Source organism: Lepus europaeus, chromosome 11 (genome assembly GCF_033115175.1).
Source record: "Lepus europaeus isolate LE1 chromosome 11, mLepTim1.pri, whole genome shotgun sequence".
NCBI lineage: Eukaryota > Metazoa > Chordata > Mammalia > Lagomorpha > Leporidae > Lepus > Lepus europaeus.
Window position 1 is genome coordinate 13,681,020 of NC_084837.1, and position 26,995 is coordinate 13,708,014.

The following is a 26,995-nucleotide window of genomic DNA, read 5'->3' on the forward strand; positions in this document are numbered from 1 at the left end:
TGTTTTTTTTTTTTTTAACTTTGATTTTGCGTGTTGACTGGTGTTGGTGAAATCTCCATAATCAGGATACTCATGACCTGAGGGCTTATGATTTTTGCTATGGTTCATACCTAGCCTCCTGCTCCTCACTTTACTGTGCACATTATCTGAAGGCCAGTAGTACTTGTCAGTATTATATACTTGTTAAAAAGCATTTGCACTAGGTATCATTCTTTTTCTTGAAGTTTTCCTCAGTTGATCAATTTTTACAGTGTCCTGTGATCAGAACGGAGGATCTACTTCTGAAATAATTATTCCTACCAGTAAGTATTCATTTACAAATTACTAGAAGCATGACCATCCTGGTCCTGGGAGGCAGGGGTTGTGTATTTGAGATAATTGGGATAATTAGGATAATCAAGCTGTGTTACTTACAATGAAGTTAACTTACATTCTAAAATTAATTGGCACATTAAACTACTTGTGTATATTATGCTTATGTCCAACCGCATTACTTTGTGATATACTAGAAATGTTGAGAAATATCTTTTGGAGTTAAACAGCTAAGGAGTACCCTTATATCAAGATGCTGTTTGTGTTAGTTATGGAAAGGAAATCATTTTTAGTTTTTAAGGTTTATATTGTTTATTTGGAAGATAGAGTTACAGAGAGAGGTTGTTTGTGAGAGACAGAGCTCTTCTGTCTGCTTGTTCACTTCCCAAGTAGCTTCAAAGTCTGGGATCAAGCCAGGCCAAAGCCAGGACCCTAAAACTCCATTCAGATTTCCCACATGAGTGCATGGGTCCATGGACTTGTGCCATTTTCTGCTCCCTTCACAGACACATTAGTGGAGTGCTTAAGCAGAAGCAAAGCAGCCAGGAGTTGAAACAGTGCTCATATGGGATGCCAGGCTTCTTAACCTTTAATGTCACAATTCCAGCCCCAGTAAATAATTTTTAAAAGGTAGATAATTTTAGGTTTTGCTTCTATGCAGTTTATGAATTAATTGTTGATGTAGGAGTTAGCTTGTTAATTGTGGAATACATTTAAGCCTGTGAGAGTCATTAGAAGTATATATTTTAATTTTTAATCTCAGAATAATTTCAAATTTAGAAAACAAAATTATGCAGTAGTACAAAGAATGTCCATATACTCCCATGCAACTTTGACTATTGTTAATATCTCCTTTTTAAAATTTATTTATTATTTATTTGAAAGAGTTACACAGAGGAGAGGCAGAGAGAGAGAGAGAGAGAGAGAAAGAGAGAGAGAGGTCTTCATCTGCTGGTTCACACCCAATTGGCCACAATGGCTGGAGCTGTGCCTATCCAAAGTCAGAAGCCAGGAGCTTCCTCTGGATCTCCCATGCGAGTGCAGGGGCCCAAGGACTTGGGCCATCCTCTACTGCTTTCCCAGGCTATAGCAGAGAGCTGGATTGGAAGTGGAGCAGCCATGTCTGAACCCACATGGGAGACCCTGAGGAAGCTCCTCTGGCTTCAGATCCACACGGCCATTTCAGGAGTAAATTATCTCTCTGCCTCTGCCCGTGCCCTCTCTTTAACTCTAACTTTCAAATAAATAAATCCTTTAAAAAAAAAGGGAGCACTTTGTTTTTCTGAGCTCATTACTCCTTAATTAGGTTATCATACCAATATTATAACTAATGTATTGGTGTTTTGTTTCTTAATGTTTTTACTTGAAATAAAATATTTCAAGTAGTAACTAGTTGACATATATTGTGATCATACTGCTACTTCCCTAGAATTTTCATAATGTTGTTTCAAATATTATGAAAAGCATAGTTTGTTCACCTCAATATTACCTTTGTTAATTTCAGCAAGCATCAGTTGTAGCTGCTCTGATAGAGGTTGAAATTTTCAAATGTATAGTATTTATACTTAGTTGATGATTCTGTCTTTTTCATCCTTGCATCCTTGAATCTTTTTACATATGTAATTCTTAGTATATGAATTTTATGAAATCAAGCAAAGCATACATACTATTAAAGTTTTTTCTCTAGTGGTAGAGTGATATGTGCCTAAAATGGGATGTTGTGTTGCAACTTTTTCAGCTTAGTTGGTGACTCTGAAAGACTCAAAGAGAATTTGTTTACTGAAATTTATGATGTGGCATCATTGTGGATCCTAGCCAGCCAGTAGCGGTACAACAAGGCTGAAAATCGTGTTAGCTGTATTTAGGACAGAAACATAAACTATTCCAGGTAAAGTAACCTTGTAAGGAAAAATAGTATATATCGCAGAGGCCTTGGCTAGGTTCATGATGACATAGGACCTTGTCTGAATAATAATGATTTCAAATTTTGAGCTAAAGTGACTTTCTGAAATCCAGTCAGTGTGCCTCATTTAGAACATTAGAGCACATTATTCTCAATAGGAAATTTTTACCTAACATGGGAGAACTTTGGATATGTAGAAATCTCAGGAGTAATATTATACTTTACCAGCCCTCCAGTATGCATTATTGTAATGGATATTCTGAGCTAATCCTTTTTTTTCTTTTTTCTACACTTTATATATTATTGAAAGCTAAAAGGAAGCTTGCCCTTGAGTCACAGAAGGCACAAGCATAGCATATGCTGAGATGGAAACATGGACATGTCAAATTGGGACTTTCACCTCTTCCATAAAAATGTGCCAGCATTCTAGGGAAGCATATTGAAACACAAACACAGTGAGTATGATACCTTCATGTGAACACTTAGTGTTTTATGACAATTGATTTTTTTTAGTTTTCTGCAGTAGATAAGAAAGCATGTTTGTAGGTACATTAGTTATATCTTATGGAGTATCTGTGACTAGAATCTAAGCCTGTCTGACAGCTGACTTCATACTCTTGTTAGCTATATCTAAGGAGTGGGAAGTTGAATTATTTAGTATTTACCAAGACTCATTTAGTACCCTGTCATTTACAATGTATTTTGGTAGATGTTTTATTTATTTTTAGTTCAAATGTATAAATGAGATAAGAGTGGGAAATCTTTATTGACATGGGGTGCTTAATTTAAGAGCAATATTTGAGATAAATTCCTGGATATATATGTTCTACATGAAGAGAGATAAGGTAGCCATATATCAAGGAGGGGAATACTGAGAAACAAAAACAGTTATAAATAGTCCTTCTACATTTTATATCATTTTTGTCAGGAATTGGCCTCCACTATGCTAATAAACAGGCATAACTCAGAATTATTTCTAGTTTAGTCTAGACCACTACAATAAAGTGATTACTTTTTAAACAAGGGACAGGGGGTTTTTGGTTTTTCAGTGAATAAAATAGTTATGTTTACACTATGCTGAAGACTCTTATGTGTGTAGTAATAGCATTATACCTAAAAAAATGTATATTCAAGGGGCTGGCATTGTAGTGCATAGCAGTTAAGCCACTGCCTGTGATGCCAGCATTCTATGTGGGTGCTGGTTCGAGACTCAGCTGCTCCACTTCTGATCCAGCTCCCTGCGATGTGCCTGTGGAAATGGCTGAAGTGCTTGGATGATAATATAGCCAACAATCAAGATATTTCAAAACATAGTTATGAGGCAAACCAAGAGTTTTCTGACTATATAACGAAGGAATAGTACTTGAAAAGGAATGTGGAACTATGCTGGGGAATTTTAGCTTTTAAGGACAAAATGAGGGCCTGTGCTATGGCACAGCAGGTTAGGTGACACTTGCAGTGCCAGCATCCCATGTGGCACCAGACATCCTCTGCTGCTTTCCCAGGTAAATTAGCAGGCAAATGGATTGCAAGTGGAGCCTGTATGAGAACAAGTGCCCATATGAGATTCCAGCACTGCAGCCAGGGACTTTAACCTGCAGTGCCACAGCACCGGCCTCTGAGAATTCCTTAAAATATGACAAGAGTTGATTGAATATTTTAAAATACATTTCTCATTAGTGTGTATGTATGTGCTATTTGAAAGCTTGCTTTCCTTTTTTAAGATTTTATTTATTTATTTGAGAGGCAGAGTTACAGATAGTGAGAGGGAAGACAGAAAGATTTTTTAAAGATTATATTGCTTTCCTTTCTTTTATTTCTTTTTATGAGGCAGAGAGACAGAGGGAGAGATGTAAGGAAAGAGAGAGTTCTCCCATCTACTGCTTCACAGCTGGCCAAATTAAGAAGCTGAGGAACCAATCCATATCTCCCATGTGGGTAACAGGAACCATTTGAGCCATCATCACTGCCTCCTACATTGCAGGAAACTGGAATCAGGAACAAGAGGCAGATATTGAATCCAGGCATTCTTTTTAGATGTGGGTTTCTTACCTGGCATCCTAATTGCTAGGTCAAATGCCTGCCCCAATGGACAAAAACTTACCCACAGTACAACCTCCTTTATAGTTAGGGTCAGTACTCCTAGACCTTGCAGCTGGTTTGTCAACTAAATTATGTAGTGTTCTGAATCCTTTGTTGCCAGTTCTACAATATTCACAGAATTTTTCTCAGAAGAGTATAACTCAAGATACCACTTTTTATTTTTTAAAAGATTTATTTATTTAAAAGGAAGAGTTACAGAGAGGCAGAGACAGAGAGAGAGGTCTTCTATCCCCTGGTTCACTTTCCCAAATGGCCATAATGGCTGGAGCTGAGATAATCTGAAGCCAGGAGCCTGGAGTTTCTTCTAGGTCTCCCACTTGGGTAAAGGGGCCCAAGGACTGGGACCATCCTCTGCTGCTTTCCCAAGCCATAGCAGAGAGCTGGATGAGAAGTGGAGCAGCCAGGACTTGAACCAGCTCTGCAGGCCAGGGCTTTAACCCACTGTGCCACAGTGCTAGCCCAGACTTTATTTTGTAAAGATTTATTTATTTAGGGACTGGCACTGTGACATAGCAGGTAAAGTTGCCACTGCCTGCAGTTCCAGCATCTGACATGGGTGCGGGTTGGAGTCCCGGATTGTCTGCTTACAATCCAGCTCCCTAATGGTGTGCCTGTTAGGGCAGTAGAGGATGGCTCAAGTGCTTGAGTCACTGCACCCACATGGGAGACCTAGAAGAGGGTCCTGGTTCCTGGCCTTGGATTGGCCTAGCTCTGGTAGTTGTGGTCATTTGGAGAGTGGGCTCACAAATAGAGGATTGCTATCTCTGTGGCTCTGCCTTTCAGATAATAAATAAATCTTTAATTTTTTTTAAGATTTATTTACTTATTTGGAAGTCAGAGTTACACAGAGAGAGGAGAGGCAGAGAGAGAGAAAGAGAGAGGTCTTCCATCCACTGGTTCACTCCCCAATTTGCTGCAACAGCTAGAGCTGAGCCAATCCAAAGCCGGGAGCCAGGAGCTTCCTCTGGGTCTGCCCATGCTGGTGCAGGAGCCCAAGGACTTGGGCCATCTTCTACTGCTTTCCTAGGCTATAGCAGAGAGCTGGATTGGAAGTGGAGCAACTGGGACTTGAACTGGTGCTGATAAGGGATGCTGGCATTACATGCAGAGAGAAAGGTCTTCCTTTTGCCGTTGGTTCACCCTCCAATGGCCGCCGCGGTAGGTGCACTGTGGCCAGCGCACTGCGCTGATCCGATGGCAGGAGCCAGGTGCTTATCCTGGTCTCCCATGGGGTGCAGGGGCCCAAGCACTTGGGCCATCCTCCACTGCACTCCCTGGCCACAGCAGAGAGCTGGCCTGGAAGAGGGGCAACCGGGACAGGATCGGTGCCCCGACCGGGTCTAGAACCCGGTGTGCCAGCGCCGCAAGGCGGAGGTGATCTCAGTATTATTCTGACAGATTGCCAAGGCTGTGTGTGTGTGTGTGTGTGTGTTTTGTCTCTCTTTTCCTTATAATTCTGTCTCTTGAATTACTTTGTTTCTGTTTCACATCCATTGTCACATAAAGTGGATTATTCTCCTAGGGCAAAGGAGTATGGGTAGAAATGTACTTTTTGCAGGCATTTATACTTTTACAAAATTGCCTTAGTAGTTGAGGAAGACCTTGGAAAGATCTGGGCTGGATTTATGATGAGCTGTATTTACTGAGCATAATGAAGGGAGGCTCCATGTGATTACTCTGAAGTCCAGCCTAAGTGTCAGTCCAAGGACTCAGGACATAGATTTTATGAGTGTTTCCTTTCAATGCTTTAACAACTGTAGGTTTTTATACTGTAGTAGCAGGGAATTGTTTCCATATCTACTAATATAGTTCCCTTTGTAGAAGATCTTCTATATTCAAAGCATTGATATAGCATACCTTTCTTTGTCTTAAAGATTTATTTATTTGAAAGGTAGAGTTACAGAGAGGCATATGCAGAGAGAAACTTTCCATCTGCTGGTTTGCTCCTCAAATGGCTGCAACGATGGGAACTGAGCTGATCAGGAGCCAGGAGCTTCCTCTAGGTCTCCCACATGAGTGCAGTGGGCGAAGCACTTATGCACTCCTCCACTTCTTTCCCAGGTGCATTAGCAGGGAGCAAGGTATTAAGTGTAGCAGTCAGGACCCATATGGGATGCTGGCACTGTAGGCTGCAGATTTACCTGCTACATCACATTGCCAACCCCCTACCTTTGTGTTTTACACTGTATGTTTGAGTGATAAATTCAAGAGTAAAGATTTAAAAGTTATGATTTTTTCCCTGTTACTCACGTCATCCAGTTCTCAATAATTTGTTCCCAAACCCTACCTTGGAAGCAGGTTCTCCATTAATCAGAAATATTAGAAACTGCTGGTTTGTTAGTGAGACATCATTTTGCTCTAAGGTGGGACTTCCATGGATTTATAATTTTGCAGAATACTAAAGATACATTCAGAAAGATTAATTATCCTCCTAGTAAGTTACCATTTTCTCTAACTTGGCAAGACATAAATGGTGATTTAGAAATTTGACCTTTGATAATTCAGTTAAGGAAATGTAATTAGCATTCTGCAGTAGTTGATGCTGAGTCCCAGAGCTATGAAATGATTTGATAAATACCTAATATTTCTTGTATCACTTCTCTTATCTCACATTATTCTCTTTATTTTTGCTTTTATGAGTGATGAGTGTTTTATTTTAAAATATTTATTTATTTGAAAGTCAGGGACAAACAGAGAGAGAGAGTTCCTCGGCTGGCTCACTCCCCAGATGGCTGCAGTGGTCAGGGCTCTGCCAGGCAAAAGCCATGAATGAGGAGCTTCTTCCATGTCTACCATGTGTGTGGCAGAACCCCAAACATTGGAGCCATCTCCTGCTGCTTTTCCCAGGCTTTAGCAGGGAGCTGCATCAAAGTAGAGCAGCCTGGATATGAACCAGTGCCCTCTCCCCACACCTTTTTTAAATCTGTGATGGACATTGTGTAGTTAGGTCCTATGCCTATATATTTTAGCTTTGGTACTTTTTTATGAGTGAGCAATAGTGATTTTTCAGTTTATTTTAAAATAGACTGTATTGAATATTTACCACAGAGTGTTGAATATAGCAATACCTTATTCTCGAATTATCTTAATTAGTTGATAAGATCTGAATGTAATCTTTTTTATCAATGTGTGCATGTTAATAAATGATATGTGGGTCTTTGTGCCCATATGACAAGAGACTAGTTTACAGTGAAAAGCTTTTGAGGTTCAAAGAAATAAACATTCATTTAAAAGTGAAGTGGAGAAGTTCTTGTATAATTTTTTACTTTATTGATTTCTGCTTGAAATGTTAACTGCATTTGTAAGTACCAGGATTTCTTGAAATTTTCTTAGTGTTCCTAATTATGGTTGTTAGGGTTGTACTTGGATAGGCTGAGAAGTAAGTTACCTTCTTCCTGAATTAGATTAGAGGCAAGCCATATAATGAAAAAGGAAGTGTTTAATGTGAGCTCTGTTGCTATGTAGTGTAGGCATCAGTTCCTTGACCTTAGGGTGTTTGGTGCAACCTAGAGGCCACAGTAGCAGTTGCTGCTTCAGTCCAGTCCAAATAACCCCATTTATGGCATAATTGGTATTATTCACAGCTGACCTAAATAAACTAATTAGAATCTGCAGAAGAGAATAGTTTTTTTTTTTTTTTGCATGTGTGTGTTAAGGGGTGGATAGTGTGCGAAGGGTTGGCTTTGTGATAAGATTTGTTTATTTCTTCCACTTGTTGATGTTTCCATTTAAAGGGAATCTTCGTTCCAGAAAACTATGTGTGTGATCAAAGAGAATATGATGAGAGATTAATGGAAAGAATGAGTTATTAGTAAGTGAGTGGAGAGAAAAAGAGTAAAGAAAGTTTTTGGACTTGAGTTGTACAAAGCAAACCAGGTAAACTGAGAGTAGTGGTGATGTTGTTTTACCTTTTGACAATAAGTTTGAATTTTGGAACAACTGGAATAGGGAAGATTAAGAATTGTCATTTGTATCATCAATTACATCTCTCAGCCAGATGTGTATTTTAATATTCACTTATCACTTTTCTATAGATGACCTTATAGGTAGGATCATATCTTGTTAAGATTACTATGATTAGCAAGAAGTGTTGATAAAAATATCTAAAGTTATTAGAATAGATAAAGGTCTATATATTTCTAATCAACTTTGGCTAAGTCATTCATTCTCAAACCTCTCCTGGAAGTCTTTTTTTTTAAGATTTATTTATTTATTTGAAATTCAGAGTTACACAGAGAGAGGAGGGGCAGAAAGAGGGAGAGAGAGAAAAAGAGAGGGAAAGAGAGGTCTTCCATCTGCTGGTTTACTCCCCAATTGGCTGCAAAAGCCAGAGCTGGGCCCATCTGAAGCCAGGAGCCAGATTCTCACACTGGTGCAGGGTCCATCTTCTACTGCCTTCCCAGGCCATGGCAGAGAGCTGGATCAGAAGTGGAGCAGCAAGCGGCGACTTTACCCACTACGCCACAGTGCCGGCCCCTTAATTGTAACCTTAAATGCTACCAGTTAAGGTACAACATTTAGAAAATAACTGCATTCAGTGTGCAACATTCATTTTCTTAAAATATAGCATTTTTATACGTGAAGATACTGAAAGAAAGTTGTCTGAAAAATCACAATCAGTATGAAATTTTTTTTTCTTGTAAAGGTTATAAGAAACAAGAATTAATGATAGTAGATACTATGGTCAAATGTCTGGGAAGACATAAATGTATAATTTCCTTGGGAATATGAATATATAATTTTTAGAACAAATTGGTAACATACAATTAAATTATGCTTCTCTTTTGAAGAAGTAAACTTATTTTTGATAAATTCTAATAGTGAATCAAGAATGAAAATTTTTAATGCAAGTTTCACTAAATTATATTATTCAATCAACTAAAATCACATTGGATAGTAAAAGATAAATGAATTAAAATTTCAGAAAGCAAAGCCGGCGCCGCGGCTCACTAGGCTAATGCTCCGCCTTGCGGCGCCAGCACACCGGGTTCTAGTCCTGGTCGGGGCACCGATCCTGTCCCGGTTGCCCCTCTTCCAGGCCAGCTCTCTGCTGTGGCCAGGGAGGGCAGTGGAGGATGGCCCAAGTGCTTGGGCCCTGCACCCCATGGGAGACCAGGAGAAGCACCTGGCTCCTGCCATCGGAACAGCGCGGTGCGCTGGCCGCAGCGTGCTACCGCGGCGGCCATTGGAGGGTGAGCCAACGGCAAAAAGGAAGACCTTTCTCTCTGTCTCTCTCTCTCTCACTGTCCACTCTGCCTGTCAAAAAAAATTTTTAAAAAAATTTCAGGAAGCAGTACAGTATAAAATGATGATGTGATCTTTGTGAATACTCTGTTGATAACTAGACATGACAGTTTTGACCTAATATTTATCATTTTGAGGAAAAGGTAACACTATTCTTAAATACTGAGCTCTTCATACCAATATTTTGCAAGCAAGAATAGTTTTTTTTTGTTTCGTTCCAGCCTCCAACTTTTGGTTATTTTATGTGGTTCATGTTTGGCAATTTCCTTGTATTTATTTGAGTTAGGTTTGTTGTGGGAAATTTATACATCACTATTATAGTGTAGCTATAAATGTTTTATTTGGTTCTTGTTTTTTTTTTTTTGTTTTCTCATGGCAGTTCTCTACTGGAATGGTGTTATAAGAGAGTGTGTAGCTACTTTGTAACATTATCTACTTTCATTGGTACTCTACTGGGTTGGAAATGCTGAAGAATGTGGACCTATTAAGGTTAAGTCTTAGTCATTCCCCATGATAAAGCAACTGAACAAGAAACACAGATTTCAAGCAAGGTGACTCCTTTTTGGGATGGATTGAATAAAATAAGAAGATATCACTGAAGATTTTTAAAATGTGGTTTTTATGTGATTTTAATGAGAATTAATCCAATTATTTTGTTATTTTTGTGAAAAAGTGTGGCACATGATACATTTTCATTCTAATTATCAGTTGTGTAATATGCAGTCCTCTCTAGTGAGCTCGGCTGAAAATCAAGGCTTGAAATTTTACATAGGTTGAGAATTTTGTCTACTAAGTGAACTATGATCCTACGTAATGATAAGGGAACAAACAGCAACAAAATAAATCCATAAGAAATCGTTGAAGTCATAGTGGTGTTTTCACAGAATTCTTAAGAACACATTTCATTTATCTAAGATGCATGTCAGAGTTTGAAAATATAGCTCCAATAGTCTATAAAATTGATTTATGATAATGTTCTTTTATAGAGAAAACATAATGGTTTGCTAAATGCCTGTGTTCCCTTTTTATTTTTCTCCAAGGCTTCACATAATAATTAGCACTTTATGTGCTTGATGGGTAGGCAAATTTTGTTCTCTATATTACCAAAATTAAGTTAAATACATGATGGTACAAGAAATGTGCCCACAAAAAAAAAAAAAGAGACAAAGTTTGACTTCCATTGTTACCCCCAATTTCTCTTATTCTTTGTTAGAGTTTATAGATTAAGAACAGTTAGAAATTGGGGCAATATTCTTGTGTTAAACTGTAGTTCCCTATTTCATCAGTTAGTGAGGGACTTACAAGATATCAGGGTTGCGGAAAGAGGAATGGGAATCTTCTGTTTTTTACTGAATGTCTTCCTGCTTCAGGCTAGCTCACTGGAGAATAAATATACCCAGTTTCTTTTGAAAGCATCTGTTCTTTGTATAAATTTTAGAAGTTATGGTGGCACTGCTATTGAGGAAAATACAAAATTGTTAGTGGGTATGGTGGTAAATGACTACATTAAAACAAATGAGAATGCATCTGTCATTTGGGGGTTGGCAAAAGAGATTATTGTATTGATTACTATAATACGCATCTGGAACTCAGTGTAAAAGATTGAAAATTAATGTAAAAAACATAATTCAATAAGAAATAACTGGAAATTACTGTAGCATATTTGAATATTAATTCTGACAAGATGTAGAAAGATGCCAGCCTGAAGTGAGATAAAGAGCTCTGATTCATTTATTAGAAAAAATTTGTCCCATGAAACATAGAGGACATCCTCTAGAAACCTACACATCGGACACTGTTCACAGGTGATTATGTGACTGTTGTGGAGCTACTCTTCTACCTGAGGGTCTTTTTACCTAAACTATGTTTATAATCTTGAGTCTGTTTCCCTTGCTTCTAACATCAGACTTTTTAATTCATCTATCTGGCGGAGCAGTGTTCATGAAGATAGGACAAATCTCATTAGGTTTTCTTGATTAATCTGAAGTTGGCCTATTTCAGGAATGTTAGGAATATAATCAAAGAAGAGGACAAAGATTACAAAAATTAAACTGATAATATTTTGAGTATGCTTTGTCATAGTGAGAACTGGAAACCTACCATTTGTAGGCACTGAACATTTGGATTCATTCATTTTGCAGCATTCTTTCATTTTCATCATCTGTTCCTTAAGAGTGTCCAGAAATTTCTGCAGCAGGAAACATTGACTGCAACCTATGATGGTTTATGGTAGAATTGCAAACCTATTTTCCATTGACATTCATAAGCTGAAACTATAGCCTGAGTGATTGACCTGCTCTGATAAAACTGAAGTTACAGATTCTTCTGGCACTTCTGGATGATTTTTATTTCAGTCTGCTGTGGAAGGATAAATCTTTACAGACAGTGTCTGGTGAGGATGAAATTGTAAAATTGTAAAACCATTCTCTGGATACTTTGCGGTGCAGGCATCAGGACAGCAATTTTCCAGATTTCTCTCCAAAATGGCCTCTGAATCACTGCTAGGAAGTACATTTAAGTACTATCCTTCAAATTGGAAATAAATTCAAATATATAAAACTTCAAATATCTGGGCTAAGACACACAATCGCAAATTGACAAGCTAACTCTACAGGAATAAATGCCTAGAAAGGGAAGGAATCACTTGGTGATTTTAGCTAAAAGCTTCACTGGCTACAAAACCTCTCACGACAGATTGCTACTACCTTGTGCTTCATCTTGTCATTCAAATACTGAACATTCCATTGTATAATCTTTGGACCTGGAGAAAGAAAAATGAAGAGTATTTGTTTTTCTTGTAATGTAGTACCCATGTGCCTTTGAAAGGTTTACCAGTAAAAGTACTTCATGTACAATATTTGTAAGGATATGCATTAAACGGACACTACTCCTTCCTTCTAGAATTAAAAAAACAGCTCTAACTCTTCAAATTATATTTATTGATGGTTCAATTCTGAACATATTTAGCATATATATTTTGTTTAAGTACTTGGGAAAAAATGAATAGTGGTATTGAAACAAATATAAATTGTCATTTAATCTTGGATGTGTACAAACTGTTCTTTGGAGCATAAGAGGAAGAGAATGAAATTAAATATGCAGCTTTTTTACTGATTCATGTTTTATTTTTATTGGCTCTATTTCTAGAAATTGATGTAATCAGCAATAGTTAATTTTTTAAAATGAATCTTTCTAATGATTGCTGTCATGACATGCCTGGCTTTGTATGGACATCGTTAAAAATGGTAAAATTTTCCTTTGAAACTTAGGGAGGCATTCTCAGTCAAATCTATATACAATTCTGCATTTGGTTTTTGATTGATAAAGGGCAGTAGGGGACAAGGGGGCATGGAAATGGTTTATGTTGATTAAAAAATAAGACATTGTTTATGTGCATTTGACAACAGTGTATGAAATACAAAATATTGTTTATGAGATTTGCTGAGGTAGATTTCTAATGAGAAGTTTGCTAAAAAGTTTAAATATTTCAGTGCTGGGTTATAGAAATGAAATTGTTAGAATGTCTCAATGATATATGTAAAAAAATTTTTATTGGATTTTTGCTGTGGATTTCCCCCCCAGGAGAAATTTAAGTGTAAAATTGTTATGAGGAATTTTATTAAGGCTGCTGTGTATGGAATTTGTGAATGTAGATGTGAAACTTCTTTGTTTTAAAATTAATATGGTATAAGATTTTTTTTTAATGATGGAATATCAAGAAATCAGCTTCTGTTGAAACTTAGTATTCAGGGATAGGTGTTCTTTTCTATTATCCCATATATTATAGAAAAGGAACTGATACTGATCTTAAACTTGTAATTTGAAATTTGGAGGTAGAATCAATGTTTGGACTGAGATTTCCTTGGTAGCTAAAAATAGAAGAAAGAGTAGAATTTTGAGAATTTTGTGACAATACGGTTTTTGTATGGCTTCTAGGCTTTATTCCATGGATATACGTTGGGTGCAAATGAATACATACAAATTGTAAATATCTTAATGTTAAAGAGTCAGACTTTCTTCCCTACTTTGCCTATGGGATTGTTAAGTAACATTGAACATTAATTCAGTAAATGGCCTCTCAATATCAATCACTAAGTGGTAGATACTGTTAAATATTTATTACAGACAATGTTACCATTTTAAAATTTAAAAATAATATTCTAGATGTATGTATATAGACATTATAAATTCCTATAAAAGTGCTACAATATAGCCAATTTGAAAAACCCATGCTCATTGCATCATTTGGCTCAAATTTTAGGTTGTCATAATTACAGGAACTATTATTATAGTATCATACTAAATATATATCCATCTATTTATCATAGAAGACAGTGAGACCTTGACAGATACAACCTAGTAGAAATGACATTGCAACTTTTGGTCTGCTTTGATTTATAGTTTATATTAAAATCCACACTGTTCTTGAGTATAACATAAAATCAACATGTGCCCAAATACCATGGGTTAGAAAAGTTTTTATTTCCCAATTGAATTCAATTTTATTCAATAATATTTTTATTTTCTATATAATGTAGACATGCTTGTAACAGGAATTTGTAAGCTTTTGTGGGGATGATAATAATGGTATAATATATCTAGTAGATTATTGGCTGATCACTGGAATAGTGTTGTATATATAATAGACAGTGATTGTATTATGAAAAATGTTGGAGTTGTTATATTTGCATGTCTTCTAAATATTTACACAGTTAAAGTCTTCTTTACAAGAGTTGAATAACCTAAGGCATGTTTTTGTTAAAAGTAGATAAATATACATAGCATATAGTTATTTCCCTTTAACATTTTTTGGGATAATAGAGATCTCTGAACACACATGTATATACAGCGTTGTATTCACATTAATATCCAGTGTAAAATTTATTAAAATCATAGAAATTTCATTCAATTGCTAGAAGATGTTTATAGGTGCCAGATACGATAAACAGGTCTGCCTTCTCGTTGTATATGTTTTGAATAACAAATTGCTACATAAAAGTAGAAACACTTTAGTTTGACAATTAAATTGCTAGACTACCTTTGAGATTTATTTGGTTCATTGGGACTGTGTTTTAACCTTGTTTTATATAGAAGATACATGTCATAAGATTTTTTGTATTTGCAGTGTCAGTCATATTGGGAAATTTTCCTTGTGACACAAATGGTAGAGTTAGTATATAACCAATAGAGTTAGTATCTTTGTTAATTAGCTTAGATTTTTGTATGTTTCCTTATGAATCCTTAAAGGTTTTTCAATAAGATAATCTTTGTTAATTTATGTTTGGACATATTTATCTTTGCACATAAATTTGCATACTTCCATTCTCATTAGTAGCTCCTCTCTATGTATTAGGTTTTGGGGTAATGGCACAGGCAGATAGAGTACAGTAAAGCTCTATTGCTCATGGAAATGTTAACCCTAATATGTTTTCATTGAGACTGTAGGGGGAGGTTTATTTCACTGCTAGTTGTGTGCATGTAATTGTGTCCTTCACCCTTGTAGATAAAAAAGAAATTTCTGTTACATTCTGTGACTGTATTTTTCTCAAAAGTATAGGGTATTTTGTTTGTTGAAGTTAATGGTAGAACAAATCTCTGTAATAAGTGGCAATTTTTGAATGCCATATATGTAGTGATTTATATGTTAAAAAACCTCTTTGTATCTACATACACACAGATGATACACATTTTTAAAAATCACAACCTTTTACTAATATGAATTAACTTCTATAAAATTTTGGAGATTATATGAATAAAGGCTGTTGGATGTATTCTGATCTCACCTGCAATGTACAATCATGGTATTTTCATCTATTTTATATAAATTGTGACTGCTAAGTTACGTTTAAGAAGTTGAAATGTTTAACTTTGAAATTTTAAGAGCTAGACGTGGGTGGTCCTCTGGTGTTTTTTTTTTTTTCTTTTCACTTAAGGAAAAACAGATTTTTTTTGTATGATCGTTTTTGTATATCCTTAAATATGTTTCAAAAATTATTAGAATAGTTGCACATATTTCTCAGTAATTATGTGATATTTCTGTGTATACATCATATGTACTTATCAAATCAGGATAATATTTCTACCTTATTACTTTGGAGCCATCAACCTCCTTTCTTCTGGTTATTCATAATATAAACAAATGGTGGAGGAAAGAGGGAAGTTGGATACTAGGTAGAAAAATGCACTTCTTTGAAGGAATATATTCTAGTATACACAGTCAGATTTACTATTAAACAGCTATGTTTTGACATAGTTATCTATAACGTTTCAACTTTTTAAATATATAGATTGTTGACAAACAGATGATGAGCACATTTTTCTTTTGAAAACTGATTTTTTTTTCATTTTGTGGTATTTTCATTGTATTCATTGGGATTGTCAAATAATACTGGCATAATGAGTTATTAAATAGTTTACATGTTATTTGTATATATATTAGTTAGCGAGAGAGAGAAAATGGTTTACATATTTTTAGAAGCAGAATTAGATTGTAATCGTTAAATTGTTTTTATGTATAAATAATTTGTGTCTATTTAAGGTACATAGATTTTTTTTTGTTTTCCTGTATATACAGAAATTTGTAATAGTGGTTAATTTTTCCTAACATTTTATAGATCTATATTAGGAGGTTTTGTGTTTTGTTATTGCATAGCCATAACCAAATACAACTTTGTAAGTATTTAATATTAAACATCTAGTGCCTCTAGTTGTTTTATGAGTCTCACAAGGTATAATTTTGTAAATATCTTGTTGTAAAGTTGTTAGGACTTTTGTCTTTTGCAATTAACATGGTAATGAAGTTGATCACCATTAATCAAGCTCATGGAGTTATATAAAGTTTTTCATGTTTTTTTTTTTTTGATTTTACAAGGAGAAATGAGATGACACTGCATTGAATTCATGCTCGAAGGAGAATAGCTTGCCACTGTATCAAGTATTAATTGCATGTTTAAAAAAAAAAAGCCTAACATGAAACTCTATGTAAATTCATTTTTGCCGTTCTGGGTGTCATAAACATCCTGATAGAATATTTTGTTATTGTCTTTTTCTTTCTGTTAATATATGACAAATGATTTCATCAAAAATATTTTATTCTACCTCTTGGAACTATATAAAGTTCTGTATGTGCTCACTTGATTTCATGACAATATTCAAGACAACTTTGTAAATAATACACAGATGCACAACTTTAATTTTTAACATCTAGTCTTTCTCGATGTACAGAATCTCACAAAGTATAATTTTGTAAATTAGTCATTGTAAAATTTCATGGTTTCATTGTATTTTGCAAATGTTTTGGTAATGAAATTGATAAAATTGTGAGTTCTGTGACGTAGGTATTTTAGTACCTGTTTATTGGATAGTTATAGAAGGAAAACATTAGAAACATATATTTTTTACATTGTATTCTCATCTAAAATAATATATCCTAACCATAGATTAGGGTGTGGGTTATATATTTAAAAAATATACTAACTCATAATTTTATAGTTGTAATAGGAAATGTGTTCTAAGGAAATTTTTCTTCTACCTCTTTGAATTAATACTATTTTGTATTTATTTGGACTTGTATGACAAAGTTGAAGACAGCTTTGTAGAGAATATATATGTTGGATTTAAAAAAATCTCATTTGTAAATATGTCATTATAAGTGTTTGCATAATAATAATGGGCCTCTTAAAACTGTAACATTTGAGTGTCTTCAGGAGTGCTGTTTCATCAAATTGTTTCCATTACTACCAAGTGTTAGAGTTTCTTAACAAGAAAAATAACCATTATTTTACTGTGTAGTATGCTTATAACAAAGAATCCCAAAGTATATTTTTATCTTTGTGACTAAGAGAATACAAAAGGGAATTATCCTTTTTAATCAGTGATAAATATCCCTATTGTTGTTACTTACTACACTTTATTATACTTAATTTTTGTGTATATGTTTATATTTACATGAATACTGAAAATCAGATTTAGTGGTATGTCAGATATTGCTCTTTCAAGGGACTAACCCTTATCTCAGTTTTTTTTATTAATTTACATTTTAATTATTAAAAATTATGGAACTAGTATTCTAAACTTGCACACATTTCCAGGATCCTGCTTATTGCTATAACTGAAAGTATGGTAATATGTTAAATAATAATATCCATAACAATTTGTTTTCTAATCTATTTCTGTATTTATATATCTATGTGAGAACAAAACAGCTGATGATTCTTTTTTAATCTTTGTTTATGAAATATTTTTGATATTTGTTTATGTTTTGCATGATAATCAGAAACAGATGTCAAATATTATCCCCAGTGCACAGTAAGAATATTTCTTATAAAGATCATATTTGTTATTGATTAAAATATAAATCAGTATTTTTTTAACAGCAATTTGGCCATGACAATCAAATTGCCATAATTGACAACTTGGATTTCATTCCAAGTCTCAAAAATTCACAGTGAAGAATAATTTCACTTTAAAAATTAGTATATGCTATACTATTTCCTGAAATATCTATTAGTAAAAGTAATAATGTAATGATTGTAGCATATTCAACATGAATGTAAAACACTGAAGAAATCAAAATGGAAGTGTTTCATTTCTTTTGTAGTGATAATTGGAATTACAGTATTTAGCAACAAACTACAATTGGCTGTTTTCAGAGGATACACCAAAGTCTCAGTTTTTCTAACTGGAAATGTTAATACCTAAGTATAAAAAATGTTAATTTTGTATGGGAAATAATATTCTGACATTTCCAATATTTCTAATAGTTAAGATGCTCATTTCAATATTCTGTTTGAGAGTTTTATATGTATAAAATATAAGGTAGTGGCTGTATACCTACATATTTACATATTGCTTTGTGATTAAATCTTGAATGAACATAATGATTTATATGAATAGAAATATGATAGGAAGAACAGGGCAAAAAATTTTAAGTTCTGTGTAATCAGAATATAAATAGATTTTTCTATTTTCTTCACTTGAAATTTTAAAATATTTTTTCAATATGAACATTTAAACAACAGAGGACATTTTAAAGAGACAGCCATTTGTGCCTGTCTCATCTTTACCTGTAAATATGGGACTGTTGGGCTGTTTTATTCAACTTTGTATTTCCTGTGACTATTATGGATAATTTTTTAGTCATTTCAAGAAGAGGCTATTAGACAGCAGTGCAGCAAATAATTAAGTGAAACAGTATTGGAATGCCCAAGAAAAAGAAGTTTGAAGATGGAAATTGAGGTAGGTGTCAAACCATTATATTTTGTCAAATGAATGAAGAAGATAATAAACATTATATAAAGATGATAAATTCTTGAAAGTTACAGTGCCATTCTTAAATATACTGAACTAGATCAAGAAGCTGCAGGATATAGCACATTGTGTATACAAAGGTTTTCTTTAGGGGCAAAGATTTTCTGTTTTCACTAAATTTCTTTATTCCTTGTCTGACCAGTCTAGTAATTCTTACTTGTGTAGTCTGGGGTTTGATTTGTATGTAACTGTGGCTATATTGGATGTTGATATTTCTCAGGTGATCATGTTGAAAGAAAGATATATTTGCAACTAACTTGAGTATGTATGAAATAATCTGGAACAGCTTCCTGTGGAGTACTTTTAATTTGTGGATCTGCATTGAAAGTAATAGGTAAGAAGATTATGTTGCAGAATTGTGATCCTTTAATCAGCTGAGTTAAGACCAAACATAACACCTTAACATGCAGTAAATGACTAAATGTTTAATGATTAGAAATTATGTAATTGATAGTATCAGATATTTTTGTGATGTTCTGAAAGTAAGATCTTAATTGAAACCACAAAAAATTCCTTATTTCCAAAGGTATAGAATCATAGCTGAGGTTGATGAATTGACTCAGCTGTAAGATTGATTAATGAGAAATTGTTGCTGTTAACAGTAGTTCCTGGAAATATTCCATATCAACATCTACTAACTTGCTTCCATAGCTGTTCCTCTATAGTAATGTATATTTCACTTAGAATGTTTCTTCTTTTTTTGTGCCAGGTATGATAGATCCAAAAGGGCCACTTCTCATCTTTGTTTGCTGAATGACCTGTTACAATAATTTTTCATCCAAATATTCTTCACTCCGATCTCTCTCTGGAATATCCATTTGGCGGTATGATTGTATGAGCTGAGGGTTATATTGATTAGAGTTGAGATATCTTGCTTTTAAGTTTTGCCATTTTGGTAAGGCAGCTAGTTAGCATTGGTTTGTTGCTATGTAACAAGTTACTCTGAAACAATGGCCTAAATAGCAATCATTTTCTTATGTCTGGATTCTGTGGGTCAGAATTATTCACTGGCCAAGGATGTCTTAGAAATTAAATGTTCTCTAAAAACATCCTCTATTTTTATTATTTTTTTCATAAAGTGTATTGAACTCTCTATCATTTCCAGTGGAATTTTCAGGCACCATTATCCTATTTTATGTAGACTGCATGTGATACTTCTGTATGAATGAGTGATCTAGAGATACAAGCAACCAAATATGTGGACAATAGGAGTTTAATGTTACAGAAATATTTCAATAGTGGCAAGATATATAAAAGAGAGCTAATATCTCGGAGTAACGTTGATTTGTTTTTTATAAGAATGGCTGTTAATATATCATTTGCAAGCCATTTTTTAGTTTGCTTCTAATCTTTTCCGTTTTTTTCTGTGACCTATCAGGTGATGACTGAAAAGAAGCTATCCCACCAGTTTCAGCAGAAACATTTGGTCTTCAAAATGCAAAATGACTGTTGCCTTAATATGAGTTGTGGTGGAAACTCCTTGCAGATCAGAAAAACTGGACTTTTTTGACAAGTGACCGAAGAGATTTCATTGAAGAGAATATTCACTAGACCTAATTATTGCTCTCATTATTACTGTTGCCCTGAATCAAAAGACTTGGAAAGTCAGGACATTATTGCTCAGAGAAGCTCTGGATGGTGGAATTACAAGGGCTTCATATGAGTGCTTCCATAAGTATGAAGTGCATGTGTTTATAATTATCAGTTACCACAGAGTGAACTCAAAGGAGATAGAATTTTATGGAATGTAGTATTTTTACACCTTATAAGTATTTGCATTCTTTCTAATGATATCTACTATTGTTGAGTTTTTTGCATATCAACAGGGAGTTTATTTATTTTTTATTTAGTAAATATAAATTTCCCAAGTACAGTTCATGGATTACAATGGCTTCCCCCCCCCCATAATTTCCCTCCCACCCTCACCCCCCCATTTCCCGCCCCTCTCCCATTCCATTCACATCAAGATTCATTTTCAATTATCTTTATATATAGAAGATCGATTCAGTATATACTAAGTAAAGATTTCATCAGTTTGCACCCACACAGAAACACAAAATGTAAAATACTGTTTCAGTACTAGTTATAGCATTACTTCACACTGGACAATCCATTAAGGAAAGATCCCACATGAGAAGTAAGTACACAGTGACTCCTGTTGTTGACTTAATAATTTGACACTCTGTTTATGGCATCAGTAATCTCCCTAGGCTCTAGTCATGAATTGCCAAGGCTATGGAAGCCTTTTGAGTTCGCCGACTTCGATCTTATTCAGACAGGGTCATAGCCAAAGTGGAAGTTCTCTCCTCCCTTCAGAGAAAGGTACCTCCATCTTTGATAGCCCTGTTCTTTCCACTGGGATCTCACTCACAGAGACCTTTCATTTAGGTCTTCTTTTTTTTTTTCCAGAGTGTCTTGGCTTTCCATGCCTAAAATACTCTCAAGGGGTTTTCAGCCAGATCTGAATGCCTTAAGGGCTGATTCTGAGGCCAGAGTGCTGTTTAGGACATCTGCCATTCTATGAGTCTGCTGTGTATCCCGCTTCCCATGTTGGATCGTTCTCTCCCTTTTTGATTCTATCAGTTAGTATTAGCAGACACTAGTCTTGTTTGTGTGATCCCTTTGACTCTTAGACCTATCAGTGTGATCAATTATGAACTGAAATTGATTACTTGGACTAGTGAGATGGCATTGGTACATGCCATCTTGATGGGATTGTATTGGAATCACCTGGCACAGGAGTTAGAAATGTGCCAGGGGAGTTTAATTTTTTTCCATGAGCTTCTATGTAGTGAGCAGTCTCAATTTTAGTTTGTTGCAATTTCCAGGGCTAAACATATACAACATCTATATTTGAGTGGTTTTCCACTAATTGGAGAAAGTCTTACCAGAGTTTGGATGATAATTCCTCATTTCCTAAAATTGCATGTGTGTGTATGTGTGTGTGTATATATTAGATATCAATATTTTAATAATAATGCTTCATAAGAATTTTCTTGTCATGTAAATGTTGAATGAGGTCATCTTCATATAGCCTTAGTCTCTTTGTTGTGAATTGTAAGGGTTCATTTATGCTCAAGTATGTTAACATTTTGACATTCATTACAAATGAAATAACATGCTTTTCCCTTTTAATGTAGTGTTACTTTTGTTTGATGGAATTTATGTACTGAAAATACAACCATGTTTCTGTTATGGTCTTTTGAGTTTTTTTCTTTGAAAGCATGTTTATGTTAGTATCATTATTTTCTTTACATTTTCTCATTTATTTTTGTCATTTTCTCAGTGATTGATGTAATGTTACTGAATTAAATATTATTGTTCACCTTGACTTACATAGTTAGTGCATATTTTAAGTTCTACCACAATAATATGGGAAATCTGCATAGAATTGACAAATTTCTTTTAACTTCTTTATCTTCCATTCTATTGACATTTTAGTAATTGATTTTTATACTGTCTCAGCTATTCCATTGAGCTCTATCTCATTTCTCTTCTTTTTCAGAATATTCCCTGTCTATATTTGCATTTTTTTCACTCAGTTGACTACAGTTATATAGCAAGTTGGAAAAAAAAATGCAGTTTTAATTTCATTTGCACCAAATATAATAGGTTAATTAACAGAGACTAGATCTCTTTAAACTGAGTCTTCCTATACGACTGCAAGGTATGTCTATTTTTAATCAAGTTATTATTTTGGAATACTGCATAGTACAGTTTTATTGGGCTCTTTTCATTTTAAGTATTATAAAGTTAATTTAGTAATTGATAATCATTCTGAAATGAATTATATTTTTATACTTTGCATTTCATTGAGTTTCCAAAACTAATGGCTTTAATTGATAATTTATGATCACATTTATTATCCTGATGAAGTACATTTGTAAATATTCAGAATATACAGGAAAAAAGCACCCTTGGCTCTTTGAATGTTAACAATGATATTAACTTGTTATGCTACTTTAGGGAACTTCTTTTATTCAATATTATTCACCAGATTTAATGGTATTTAGATTTTTTTTAACTTTTATTTAATGAATATAAATTTCCAAAGTATAGCTTATGGATTACAATGGCTTTCCCCCCCATAACTTCCCTCCCACCCGCAACCCTCCCCTTTCCCGCTCCCTCTCCCCTTCCATTCACAACAAGATTCATTTCAATTCCCTTTATATACAGAAGATAAGTTTAGTATATATTAAGCAAAGATTTCAACAGTTTGCACCCACATAGAAACACAAAATGAAAAATACTGTTTGAGTACTAGTTATAGCATTAAATCACAATGTACAGCACATTAAGGACAGAGATCCTACATGAGGAGTAAGTGCACAGTGACTCCAGTTGTTGACTTAACAAATTGACACTCTTGTTTATGGCATCAGTAATCACCCTAGGCTCTTGTCATGAGTTGCCAAGGCTATGGAAGCCTTTTGATTTCACCGACTCTGATCATATTTAGACAAGGTCATAGTCAAAGTGGAAGTTCTCTCCTTCCTTCAGAGAAAGGTACCTCCTTCTTTGATAGCCCTGTTCTTTCCACTGGGATCTCACTTGGGAGATATTTCATTTAGGTCATTTTTTTTTTCCAGAGTGTCTTGGCTTTCCATGCCTAAAATACTCTCATGGGCTCTTGACCCGTATCTGAATGTCTTAAGGACTGATTCTGAGGCCAGAGTGCTGTTTAGGACATCTGCCATTCTATGAGTCTGCTGTGTATCCCATTTCCCATGTTGGATTGTTCTCCCCCCCCCCTTTTTTTTTCTATCTGTTGGTATTTTCAGACACTAGTCTTGTTTATGTGATCCCTTTGATTCTTAGTCCTATCATTATGATCAATTGTGAACAGAAATTGATCAAATGGACTAGTGAAATGGCATTGGTACATGCCACCTTGATGGGATTGAATTGGAATCCCCTGGTATGTTTCTAACTCTACCGTTTGGGTAGAGTCAGCTTGAGCTGACTTGCCCCAAATGGTAGACATTTAGATTTAATTAAATGGCATTTTGAATTAAATTTTTTCTAAAATAGAATATGCATCTCATGAATAAAAATCTAGTTTTAATATTCCCTCCAATAATTATAATTTTATTAGAATTTGTAAAGTTATATTCCTTAATAATACCTTATTTTTTATGGTAGGGTTTTGTATAGTTTCACTGGTTCTATAAAACCATTGTGAGTAATTTCAGTACAGTCTCAATAATTAATAAGTTTTAAAAATAATAGAAAATTTTTTATTTTGCAGTAGTCTTCATCAGTTGCTTGTAATTTTTATTACTATAAAGAGAACAGATTTCGTGTATTTTGCAGATAACAGTGCTAAAGTAACCATGCTTCCTTCCCTGTCAGTCTTCTTCAATCGCCCCTCCTTCCTTCCTTTATTTTTTTCTTTAATTTTTGCAGTAACAAAATTTCTATAGACTTTATGTTCACAGGCTTAATGCACCACTAGTTATATTATCAACAAGTTAAATGCAGAATGACTACTGTTCCACAGGGTTATACACAAAGGCTTTAAAGCAGTACACATCACTTTTTTATTAGTCCTCTTGTTCCTTTCCTAATTAATTACCTAAACCAGGATATTAAAATCGATATATGTTAATTGATCCATGTAGCATATGCATATTTGTAGCTTTAGTATCATTTTATTGGTCTGTGATTTGATGTTGTATACCAGTTTGCATGAGATTGTCATATGCCTCCTGAATGGTATGTTTCCTTAGGTTATCTTTTATTTTCATAATCCTTATGCTTTTAAAGATTTTATAGAACATTTTCATCTTTCAGTGTGGATTTATGTCATGTTAGTCATTGAAATTGAGGTTATGCATTTTTGTGGAAAGGTACTGTAGAAGTGACTTTGTGTTCTCAATGTTTTTAGTGCTATTAATTTGATTATCCTGTGTAATAATTAGTAATATAAATACTGTTTTTATTTTCATATTATTTTCTTATACATCAGTGTTTATTTTTTGTAATAGTATGATGTTAGATTATGATTTTAAATTGTTATTTATGTTTTGTAATTTTCTAGTATAAGGAAAGATCTGTATTATTTCAAGTATTTATATTAATATTGAGTTAGATTTTTTTTGCTTTTCTTTTTAAAAATGTATTTGTTTGGAAGGCAGTGACCTCATATGCTAGTTCACTCCCAAATGAATACAACTACTGGACCTGGACCAGGATGAAAACAGGAGCTGAGAAATTGATCCATATCTCCAATGTGGGTGGCTGGGAGCTAACCACTTGCGCCTTTAGTAGCTCCCTCCAGGGAATCTAAAGTTGGGATCAGAGCCAGATTAAAGCCAAGGAATTCTCATATGGGATGTGGGTGTCCAAAAGGTGACCTAATTGCTGTGCCAAATATCTCAGTTTTACTATTAGTAGTTTTATTTTATTTTAAAAACTTTGATGGAGCTGGCATTGTGTCACAGTGGGTTAAAGCCCTGGTCTGGGGTGCGGGATCCCATATGGGCTCCGATTCCTGTCCCAGCTGCCCCACTTCCAATCCAGCTCTCTGCTTTACCTGCTATGCCACAGTACTGGCCCCCAGAGTCATTTTTTCTTTTCCTGATACAATTATGGAACCATTAATTTCTCCTTAACTTCCTGCTTTATGTGGATAATGGCATTTGCAAAGCAAGATACAGGTGCTACTTCTCATTTCTGTTGGATTTATACTGCTTGTAAACCCTCACTGGAAACTGGCAATATATGTATGAATATGAACTATCAGTCCCCCAAACATTGTTTATTACTGTAATAAATACATATAATCTTAAATTTACTGTCAACCATTCTTAACTATACAGTTAGTAGTATTAACCACAATCACGCCACTGCATATATAATCTGTAAATTGTATCTATTAAATGGTAATTTTCTATGCCTCCTTTCCTCAGTTCCTATCATCCACCTTTGCAGAGTATCTTATATGAGTATAATATTTGTATTTGTCTTTTTTAAGAATTGTTTGAGAGGCAGAGTTAGAAAGAGATTGACCTTTAGTCAGATGTTTCACTCCCCCTATAGCCACATTAGCCTAGGCAAGAATCCAGGAACTGCATCTGGGCTTCTAATGAAGGCAGCAGGGACCCATGTTTGTGGGTCATCTTCTATTGCCTTGTCAGACATCTTAGCAGGGAGTTGGCTGCTTGACCTGTCACGTTGCAGTGCCAACCCCTTTGTCTTTGTCTTTTTGTGACCCAAGGTTCATGTTGTAGAATTTGTCAGACTTATTCACCATTTAAAGCTGAATAATCTATTGTATGTATATACCTCATTTTCTTTATCCATACATTTATGGACATTGGGTTACTTCCTCATTTTAATTTTGTAAATAGTTTACAAGAGCCATGTAATTCACTGATTCACCCTCCAAATGCTCGTAGTGGCTGGGATTGGAGCCTGGAGTTTAATCCAGGTCTCCCACACGCATGACAGGAGCATTACCTGTTGCCTTCCAGTGGCTGCTTTGGCAGGAAGCTGGAATCAGGAACCAAAACTTTGAGTTGAGCCCAGGAACTCTGATATTGGATGCAGTGTAACTGCTAGTCTAAATACTAACCACTGATTGTCATAATTTAAGAATCACTGCTTTTTGTTATTAGTCCTGTCAGTAGTGTTGACTTGAGGTGTTTTTTTTTTTTTTGGTTTTGTTATTTCTATTGTTTTTCTGTTTTCTGTTTGATCATTTCTTCTCTGTATTGTCTTTCACTCACTTTGTCTTTATTTATTTCAGTTCCTGTTGTTAATTTGAAGTCTTTATTTTAGTGTTTTATAGCTGTAAAATTCTTCTTAATATTGGTTTTACTGTGTCTCAGTTTGGTTATGCAGTTTTTAAACATTTATTGGCTTATTTGAATGGTAGAGTGACAGGGGGCGGCATAACCCTCTATGCCACAATGCTGACCCCTAGTTTTTATAATAGTGAAGTGTGAAAATTCAACAATTAGTGTTCTCATTTCCCTTTGTGTATAAGTCATTGAAAATGCGTTTTATAGCCGGCACCGCGACTCACTAGGCTAATCCTGCGCCGAGCAGCGCCAGCACACCGGGTTCTAGTCCCGGTCGGGGCACCGATCCTGTCCCGGTTGCCCCTCTTCCAGGCCA

The 26,995-nt window shown here is 34.8% G+C and overlaps 1 long non-coding RNA gene and 2 other non-coding genes across 7 annotated transcripts; all 3 read left to right on the forward strand.

Moving 5' to 3' along the window:
- The first annotated feature begins 40 nt into the window (after positions 1–40).
- On the forward strand, positions 41–22,071 carry LOC133769793 (uncharacterized). Of its 5 annotated transcripts, XR_009867266.1 has the most exons (9): positions 41–302; positions 2,051–2,200; positions 2,526–2,670; positions 8,053–8,194; positions 9,942–10,113; positions 18,701–18,799; positions 19,092–19,205; positions 19,581–19,695; positions 20,250–22,071. It is a non-coding gene; the product is annotated as an uncharacterized LOC133769793 (long non-coding RNA). The 5 variants fall into 5 exon arrangements; XR_009867264.1 differs by lacking the exons at positions 41–302; positions 2,051–2,200 and having other exon boundaries at positions 2,237–2,670; XR_009867268.1 differs by lacking the exons at positions 41–302; positions 2,051–2,200; positions 9,942–10,113 and having other exon boundaries at positions 2,237–2,670.
- On the forward strand, positions 2,252–2,325 carry LOC133770844 (small nucleolar RNA SNORD107). Its single transcript, XR_009867525.1, has one exon. It is a non-coding gene; the product is annotated as a small nucleolar RNA SNORD107 (small nucleolar RNA).
- LOC133770838 (small nucleolar RNA SNORD64) lies at positions 5,938–6,004 on the forward strand. The gene has a single exon (XR_009867519.1). It is a non-coding gene; the product is annotated as a small nucleolar RNA SNORD64 (small nucleolar RNA).
- Positions 22,072–26,995: the final 4,924 nt, after the last annotated feature.